The following is a 10162-nucleotide window of genomic DNA, read 5'->3' as shown; positions in this document are numbered from 1 at the left end:
TCTAAGCCAGGAAAGTTGTCTTAATCCATTTTCTGTTACTGTAACAAAAGACTGAGACCTGGTAACTTGTAAAGAACAGAAATGTGCTGGCTCACATTCCTGGAAGCTCAGAAGGCTAAAGTCAATGTGCTCATGTGCTGTGAGGTCCCTGCAGGTGTCATGACCAGCAGGAAAACCGCAAAGAGGTGAGAATGAAAATTCCGTACAGCCAGACTTAGCAAAATTCCCTTGCAACATACCCTGCTAGTAGCAAAGTACTTGAGACCTTTAATCACAAGAATGAGCTCTGCCAGGCAGTGGTACCACACACCTTTAATCCTAGCAGCCAGGAAACAGACAGGTGGATCTCTGCAGTGAGAATTGTGGAATTTTGGTTTCTTTAGAAAAACACAGCTATAGGGCTGGAGAGATGGCCAAGAGGTTAAAGAGCACTGACTGTCATTCTGAGTTCAATTCCCACCAATCACACGGTGGCTCACAACCATTTATAATCAGATCTGGTGCCCTCTTCTGGTGTGCAGGCACACATGTAGGCAGAACACTGTATAAATAGTAAATAAGTCTTTTTTTTTTTTTTAAACCATAGCAATATTATAAGAATTTTTTTTTTTTGTTTTAATCCCAGGTGTGAGGATATAGGACTGCTTCGCAGCATCTGACTATGATTTGCCTCGTGCTCTAGCAGGGGCGTGACTTTGCCAGCTGCAGATAGTTTCTGCAATTGTGTGATGTTTGGAATTCTGAGGACTTTTCAGGGGGTGTAAACGCTACCTAGAGGCATCATGGATTGTTGGTTGCCATTGATCACCATTTGTTAAGTAGTTGTGCACAAAGAAGAAACAGAAAAAAAGAAAAAAAAATTAGGTATCCTGACAGCTAAGATCAAATTTTCCCAAGGAGCTCAATACCCCTAATCGACAGGAAGTAGTCTAAGGATGACATAGCCCTCTTTCTGACCCATGAGTTCATTCAGGGATCTCTTTCCTCTTATCTAGTGTCAGGGGGTTGAAAAGGTGAAAGAAAAGGGGGTGGAGAAAGGTGGAAGAGAGAAGCCAGTAAGATTCCAGCAGGAGGATGGATGTTGGCTGATGAACCGTCTGGGGAGTTCCAGTTTGTCTCATGGAGAATTTAAGCCAGCCTGGGTACAGGAGACCCTGACAAAACAAAAAACATAGATGGCAAGCAGTGTAGCTCGGGTTGCTTGCCTATCTTGCACCAGGTCCTGGGAAGAAAGAAGGAAGGAAGGAAGTGAAAGGGGACAGGAGGGGGGAAGGAAGGGAAATGGAGGAAAACCTTTATCCTTCAGAATGGTACAGCCTTTTCCTATGAGTAGAGTACCAGCAGGGTCAAGTTCTGCCCCCATCCAGAGCCTGCATCACCCAGAGGAAGCAGGTGATGAAATAAATGAGTCTGAATTTTCTCCCAGGGAAAAGGAAGAATGGATAGAGTTCAGAGAATGGGTGCAGTTGATTTACCCATGGTACTTCGGTACTGCGGTGTGGCTTTCCTTTGAATCAAAAGGCTTGCTGAGTCAGCTCGGAAGGTGACTCATGGGACTAGGGACCAAGGACTCAAGGACTGCTACCTTCCCTCCCCCGCCGGGCTGAACAGGGAATTAGTAACTACTAGGCCTGGAATTAGAATGAGTAGGAGGGTTCCTCCTAAATCTGTCTCCTCAGGGGTGCTGGAGCTATTGTGTTGTGCAAGCAATCAACTGGCTTGCCTTTACCTATGTCAGTACCTGTGTCCTATGACATTCATCTGGGCCAGGTGCTTAGTGGCTGGTAGGCCACTCTCTCCCTCTTTTTCTCTCTTTTCCTCTCTTGCTCTCTCCTGCTCTCTCTCTTTCTCTGCTTGGTCTCAAACTAACCCCAATAATCTGTTTTAATCTTCTGGCTCCTTACTCTCTGTCTCATTTGGTCTTCATTTGGGTTCTCTTTTCGCAACCTGTCTCTCTATTACTATCCTGGAGAAACTGCCTCTGCTTCTCCCTCTGTATCGCCCCTTAAGTAGCTTCCCTTTCCTCTCTCTTCTTTATAGTGAGAGGTGGGCATATCCTATTCCATCAAGTCTTTGACTTTTTCTCCCACTCAATTAGACATCCCTTTCAAACATGGGTCCTTCCTTCTACAAACTAACTCTACCTTCATTGTTTGGGATTAAAGCATGTACCAACACACCTTGATCTAAGCCTTTCTTTACCTGAAACTTGCTCTATACCAGGCTGGCCTTGAACTCATATCTGCTTGCCTCCTGGATTAATGGCATGGTTGTAGTCCAGCCTGATCACACAGACCTAGAAGGTCTCTGGATGTGATCTCTTGCCAAAACAGCCATGTTCTGAATTACCATTCCTCTACAGTTCCCTGTCACATGAGCTATGCTGAGCTAGATGATGTGATGTGAAACATCCCCCAACCCCTAAGAGTTTATAAAGAAACTCAGACCCTTCTTGTGTTCTGGGGATTAGCCCCAGACTCTTTTAGGGAATTTGGTCTGAAGATGAGTGTTCTCTCGAAGGCTCACCCATCCCAGTGGTGCCTGTGTCTCTCTTGAAGAGTTTAAGTTAGCCTGGGTAAAGAGCCATCTTGACTGGGAGCTGAATTCAGGTACCAGGAAAAATCACAAAATGTACACCTGGCAGAAAACAAAAACAAAGTTAACTCTCCTAGCAACACCCTCCAGGAAATATCACAGAATAAATACTTCATAGAAAATAGAGACAATCTCCCTGGCAATCATCACTGAGAATCGGTTGGGAATCGGGTGGGAAAATTCTCCCCAATGTTTCAGATATAGTTTAGAAAAATAGCCATTGTGATTATATGCCTTAGCCATTGTGATTGTGTGCCCCAGAAAAGGTCACCCCGCCCTGCTAAACTTCACCCAATTCTGTAACGCCAAGGCTTGGGCCCCCCTGCTTGCTGCCATGGAAACCCCCTGCTCATAGACTTTCCCTTTAAAAATCCTGTTCACTCAGAGCTCGGGTCCCACTTCTCTACTGCTGCGTCAGTGAGACTTGGGTCCCGAGTTCGATTGCTCTTGTAATAAAGTTCTCTTGCTATTGCATCAAGTCGCCTCCTGGTGGTCTCTGAAGGTCCCGTGAACCTGGCATTACACTCTCATGCTTTCCCTATGTCACTCCTTCTCACTTTTACAATGAATTTATTTATAATGTTTTTTTTTTTTTTTTTTTATGTAGAAGTACTCTGTCTCCAGGTACACCTACACGCTAGAAGAGGACATCAACTCCCTTTATGAGCCACCATGGGCTGCTGGGAATTGAACTCAGGACCTCTGGAAGAGCAGCCAGTGCTCTTAACTTCTGAGCCATCTCTCCAGCTTGACCCGTCCCTCAGGCAAGTCAAGCAGGGTCTACCTGAAAGAGGGAGTGGGAATGATAGGGACAGAGACGCAAAGAATGGAGTCAAGACAGGTTTCCAATCAAGACTCCTTTATTAGGCACTCAAACAGCTTTTTTAAAGCAGAAAGCCACAAGCAACTTTCTCACAGAAACAGCCCATTTGTTTCACTTGGCAAAACTTCCAAGGATTCCCTCAAGGTCACACAGGGTTTGTTATCTAGTTCTCAGGGACCAGCACCCTGCTGGAGACACTGCCGAGGTCCGTCTCTGAGAAACTGACCTTTAGATTAAACTCACATCTGCCAAGGCCAAGAGGCAAAATTCCATTACCAGACTCCTTCACCAGCTCCCTGATTATCACTCTTAATGATGTTCCTCTCCAGGCTTCAGAGGAAAGTTTGTCTTTCCTTAAACTCCCATTATGCTCAGATCTCCACGGGTTGTATTGCTCTGTACCGCCTCAACGCATCACAACCTTGAGGCCCTTTTATTAATAAATTCATCCTGAAGGGAACTTCTGTGTCAGCTTTCCTTCGAGGACCAAATTGTTGCTGCTGTTTTACTTGTTTTTTAAACGTCCCTTCTTAAAATGACCCCCGTGTATGTGTATGACTCTCAGCAACTGTAATTTCTACAATCCCCAGCACTAAGAATGTTGGGGTAAACTGACAAAAGAGTCATACATATGGTGACTCATGTCAATAATCTCAACAACTGGGAGTCTGGGGCATGAGTTTAGAGATAACCTGGGCTAAAATGCTGAGTTCCAGACAGGCCTGTGCTACAGTGTGACACAAAACAGAAAAGACAAAGCAGCAGCAGCTAAGAGGCAAGTACTCTCCAGGCTCACTCCCATCTTCCTTTCAACCCTTTGGACAGATTCCTATAGCTACATATAGAATTATAACTGCTGCTCCAAAGACCTTTCTGAAGGTGGTCTTTTACTGCTTTGCAGGTTCTTCTTTTTCCTACCCTTTATCCCCCTGGTTTCACCTCCTACCACTAGATAGGAGAGAAAGAAGAGGAGGGAGAGAGAGAGAGAGAGATCCTTGAATCTAATTGTTGCAGGATATTTGATCCTATTATGATCCCTGAGATTGTGAACTGTAAAAACCCCCTGTGTTCTTGTTTGGTGTGGCTCAGCCATAGCACACACCTTTATTCCAAGAGCTTTCTGTACACAGGATTTAATAAATCAAGAGGTGGAGCAAGTAACCAAATGACAGACATTAAACAGAAAGGAAGAAGCTTGAGTTGAAGAGTATTTGAGACATTGTGGAGAAGAAGAAAGAACTTTTGGCTTTTTCCCTCTGGGCTGTCAGCTGAGCTAGCAAGCTTTTGACCTCGGGCTTTCGGTTTTTAGCTTTTGGTTTTTGGCTTTTTCCTTTGGGATGTGAGCTAAGTAGTAAGGTCAGCTGGGTGCTTTCTCTGCTTCTCTGAGCTAGCAGGTTTTCACCCCAGCATCTTATAGAACGGTTGGTATTCTCCTTCTTCCTAACATCTAATTTCTTCTTTGAGCATGACTACTAACACCCCCCCCAACAACCAACAACCACCCACCCCACTCTAGAACTGATACAGCCTCTGAAAAGTCCCCAGAATTTCAAATATCACACCATCACAGAAAACATCTGTGGCTGGCAAAAATCACACCTCTGCTAGAGCACTAGGCAAATCGTAGTCAACTGCTTCGAAGGAGTCCCATATCTCCACACCTGGGATTAAAATAAAAACATATTCACATACTATTTCTGTGTGTTGTTTTTTTTTTTAAAGAAACCAAAATTCAAGAATTGTCACCACATTTTCTTTTAAATTGTACAGAGGAGACACTAAAGGCCTTAGAGCAAAGAAATGAAAAGGCCATAAGGTAATTGTTAGGGGGCCTGCAGAGATGGCTGTTCTTCCAGGGGACCTGGATTCAATATCTAGCACCCATATGATGGCTTACAACAGTCTGTAAACCCAGACCCAGGGTGTCCGATACCCTCTTCTGGGCTCCAGGGGCACCAGTCATACATATAAGCAAAACACTCCTACACATAAAATAAGTTTTTTGGGTTTGTTTGTATGTTTGTTTGAGACAGGGTCTCTCTACATAGTCCTGGCTGTCCTAAGACTCACTATATAGACCAGGCTGGTCTTGAACTCACAGAGGTCCATCTGCCTTTGCCTGCAAACTGCTGTGATTAAAGGTATGTGTCACTAAACCCAACTTAAAATAAGGGTTTTGGCTGGGCATGATGGTGCATGCCTTTAATCCCAGCACTCAGGAGGCAGAGACAGGTGGATCTCTGTGAGTTCGAGGCCAGCCTGGTCTACAGAGTGAGTGCAGGACAGCCAAGGCTACACAGAAAAAACTTGTCTCAAAAAGCGGGGTGGTGGGTGGTGGGGGGGAGGAGTTTGGGAAGCCGGAGAGATGGCTCAGCAGTTGGGAGCACTGGCTGCTCTTCCAGAGGACCAGGGTTTGGTGCTCAGCACCTACAGGGCAGCTCTCACTGTCTGTAGCTCCAGTTCCAGAGAATCTGACATTTTCAGACAGACACACATTTCAGGCAAAACACCAATGTACATAAAATAAGTAAATCTTTTTTAAAAATAAGGGTTTTGTTTTATTTTTAAAAGAGTAAGTGTTTCTTGGGCTGGAGAGCTTGTCTCAGTGGTTAAGAGCAGTGGCTGCTTTTCCAGAGGGCCTGAGTTCAATTCCCAGCACTGTCTGTCTGAAACTCCAGTTTCAGAGCATCTGACACTCTCACACAGACATACGTGCAGACAAAACACCAATACACAGAATATAAATGATTTTTAAAATAATAATAAATAAATAAAATAATAGATGTCCTTCATCAGTGGCTTACAGATCTTTCCTGCTAAGTCTGCCTACTTTTCTGAATTGTATGTCAAACGGTGTAGGGTGTAGCTATTAGCAGGATATGGTGATGCATGCTTTTATTTTTCCCCATGGGTTTTTGAGACAGGGTTTTCTGTTTTGTTTTGTTTGTTTTTGTTTTTTGCTTTTGTGTGTGTATATGTGCATGTAGGCTATGCAGACCAGGCTGATCCTGAACTTAAAGAGACCCATCTGCCTTTGCCTCCCCAAGTGCTGGGATTACAGGTGTGTGCCACTGCTCCTGGCTCATGCATGCTTTTAATTTCAGAACTTGTGTGGCAGAGGCAGGCAGAGCTCTGTGAGCTTGAAGCCAGCCTGGTCTAAATGCAGAGTTCCAACCCAGCCAGCCAGAGTTATATATTGAGATTCTAAAATGTGTGTGTGTGTGTGTGTGTGTGTGTGTGTGTGTGTGTATGTGCATGTGTGAGTGAGTGTGTATGTTTCCTTTTCTTTTTATGTCTTTCCTGGCTACTGGCCAGAACCCTAAGACTACTTGCCCTGATACTAGGACACTCTCATTCTTTCTCTAAAAACCCCGTCCAGCTGCTCACCAGCTTTCATTGCATGGCTGTCTTCCTTTCTCTTATCCTTGCCCCTCTGCTGCTAAGATTTTGTTCAACTGTTTGACTTATTATTATATTTCTCTCTCAAATTATAATAAAATAGTCATTGAAGGAAAAAAAAAAGAAGGAGATCAAATATTTTTATTAGGGGATAACCCAGGTTGACCTCAAACTCCAAGAGCCTCCAGCCTGGGCAAGTGCGGCCAGTTCAGGTCTGTACCACCACATCTCACTAAAAATGACTAGCCAGTGACAAAATTCAGGAGGCTCAACTTCCACAAGATGTGTTTGTACCCTCTCTAAGCAGGGATTCCTGAGATGGCTCATCTTTAAGGATTCCAGCATTAAGGAGGCAGAGGCAGGCAGATCTGTGAACGCAGGGACAGCCTGGTTTACAAGTTACAAAACATGGGCCTGGAGATGGCTCAGAGGTGAAGAGCACTGGCTGATCTTCCAAAGGTCCTGACTTCAACTCCCAGCAACCACAAGGTGGCTCACAACCATCTACCCTGGGATCTGATGCCCTCTTCTGGTGTAAATGCAGCTAGAGCACTCCTCTATATTAATCAAGTTGTAGAACAGCCCGTGCTACACAGATACCCCGGTTCAAAGTAACAACAACAAAGTCAACAACGTATAATGTGCTGGGTTTCATTATGGCGTTTTCATAAACATATGTAATTTACTTTGCTCTTATTCATGGACCTTCCCATTTCTCTCTGTGTTTCTTTTCTGTTCTCCTATAATGCTGGGAACATATTTTGCACCCTCAAGCGTCTTTCCCACTTACACACATCCAGACCTCCCAGTCAGGAGTTCACAACTGCGCTCTGGATATGAACCTTAGCCATCATTTTTCTTTCTTTCTTAAAAATATTTTTTAAAAGATCTGAAACTGCCAGAGCAGTGGGGTTTTGTTTTGTTTTGATTTATTTATTTATTATTTATACAGTATTCTGCTTGCATGCCAGAAGAGGGCACCAGATTTCATTGTGGGTGGCTGTGAGCCATCATGTGGTTGTTGGGAATTGAACTCGGGACCTTTGGATGTACAGCCAGTGCCCTTAACCTCTGAGCCATCTGTTCAGCCCTCATCTTTCATTGTACATACTCCATCCTCTGGTCCAGCACATATACCCCAGGGGTCATGGTGCACATCCCTCAGGCAATGTGCTGGAAGCTTCCACCTTCTGTGAGGGGAAAAGGCGAAGTGTCATAAAGTAAGATGAATACCAACATGGAGTTTCTTTTGCTCTACTTCCCTAACATCAGTTCCCACCTGCCATATAACATGGCCCCTCCCCCCTGCCAGACAACGGTTCGCTTGTTGTGCTGTTTTTATTTTAGAAAGTCTCGCTATGTGGTTCTGGCTCTCCTGGAGCTCAGCCTGTATCAGGCCGACCTTGAATTCATAGAAATCCTCCTACCTTTGGCTTTGGAGTAGTGAGTGACATTAAGGACATGTACCACCTTGCCTCAGTAATTGCAAGGCTCTAAAAGTATAAAAATAGGGCTGGGGAAATGACTCAGAGGTTAAGCGAATTGGCTGCTCTTCCAGAGGTCCTGAGTTCAATTCTCACCAACCACACGGAGGCTCACAACCATCTGGTGCCCTCTTCTGGCCTGCAGGTGTACATGCAGACAGAAAAGGAAGAACATTGTATATATACATAAATAAATTTTTTAAAAGCATAAAAATAGCTGGAGCGTGTTTTAATCCCACACTTTGGGAGCAAGCAGAAGCAGGTAGATCTAGGCCAGCCTAGTCTATGCAGTGAGCTCTAGAACAGTCGGGGCTACACAGAGAAACCCTGTCTTTTAAAAAACAAGCAAACAGGGCTGGAGAGATGGATCAGTAAGCGTGCTTCTACTGGCTGCTCTTCCAGAGGTCCTGAGTTCAATTCCCAGCAACCACATGGTGACTCACAACTGTTTAGATGTGGTCTCCTCTTCTGGCACACACGAAGACAGAGTATTATATACATAATAAATAAACATTAAAAAACAAGCAAACAAAGCAACAACAAATATTAAACACAATGTATTCAAGCAAAGAGGGGCAGGCAGGGAGATACAGTCTTGGCTTCTTGAGTGGAGGTGCTTCAGATGTGAGCTCAGCACACAGCCCTAAGGATGTAAAATGAATAATGGGAGCCAAGGCTCATATGAATAGAAGAGCGGTGAGAGATTTCTAACCTGGAGGTTTGGAAATGTGTTAGTGCAGAGCCAGTGAGGGGTCCAACATGAAGCTTCCAGCGTTGTGGGAAAGTGGGAAACAAGTAGAAGAAGGGAAGTGGGGAGGTCATTGACTAAGATGACTTATATGTATGCAAATGCCGTAGTGAAACCATCAGTCTGTATGTGATTGCTCTTCTTGCAGTTGTTTTAAAGATTCATTTAGATTTAGTCCTATTTCCTGTAGATGAGTGTTTGCCTGCATGTATGGAATGGTGTGCTCAGAAGGGTTTTAATGCGCGTGGAGACCAGCAGAGGGCACTGGATGCCCTAGAACGGAACCTGGATCGTCTGGAACAGCACCAAGTGCTCTTAGCCACTGAGCTTCATTTCCAGCTCCTAAATCCAGACCGTTTAAAAATAAACACACAAGCAGAGGGTGGAGGAAGGGAGGGGTTGGGATGGGAGAAGGGAGGGAACCACAGGGGGGGTACAAAGTGAATAAAGTGTAATTAATAAAGAATTTAAAGAAAGAAAGAAAATAAAGACACATTGTTTTATTTATTGTTTTGGTGTGTGCCTGCATGTAAGGATGCCATGGCCCACACACAGAGGCCAGACCACAACTTTAGCGCTCTCCCTCCTGCCTCTGAAGTCACCATATGACAAAGGTGCAGGCAGTGACATCACCTGCTGAGCCATCTCAAAGGTGCTTCAAACTTTGCGTCTTTCAATCTTCTAATCCAGGTGTGAGATACACATTTGGGGTCCCAGGTAGCTGAGAGCATGAAGACGTTGGAGCCCACCAGGTACAGCGTCATGAGAACATGCCTCAAAACAGGAAAAGGCCGGTTGGTACAGTTCCTGTGCTGCAGGTACCAGGCCTGTGGATCAATGCCAAGCACCCCATAAAACTGGGTGCTGCTAACCCAGCACTGTGAGGCCTGGTGAACTGAAACAAAGAGATGAATCCTCGCCTGAGCAATGTTGTCGTTCAGGGCAACTAGGGATCTTGGGAAATGGGAAAAAGCGGGAGGAAAAGAGAGGGAGGAAAAAAGAAGGGCACGTTATAATGTGTGGGACATAGGCCTGTCAGTCCAGCACTTTTTTTTTTTTTTTTTGCAATTTTCATGATTTCCTTGTTTGTTTTCGGTCCAGCACTCTTGATTA

The sequence above is a fragment of the Meriones unguiculatus genome, chromosome 3 (assembly GCF_030254825.1).
Source record: "Meriones unguiculatus strain TT.TT164.6M chromosome 3, Bangor_MerUng_6.1, whole genome shotgun sequence".
Classification (NCBI taxonomy): domain Eukaryota; kingdom Metazoa; phylum Chordata; class Mammalia; order Rodentia; family Muridae; genus Meriones; species Meriones unguiculatus.
This window is presented reverse-complemented; position numbering follows the sequence as displayed.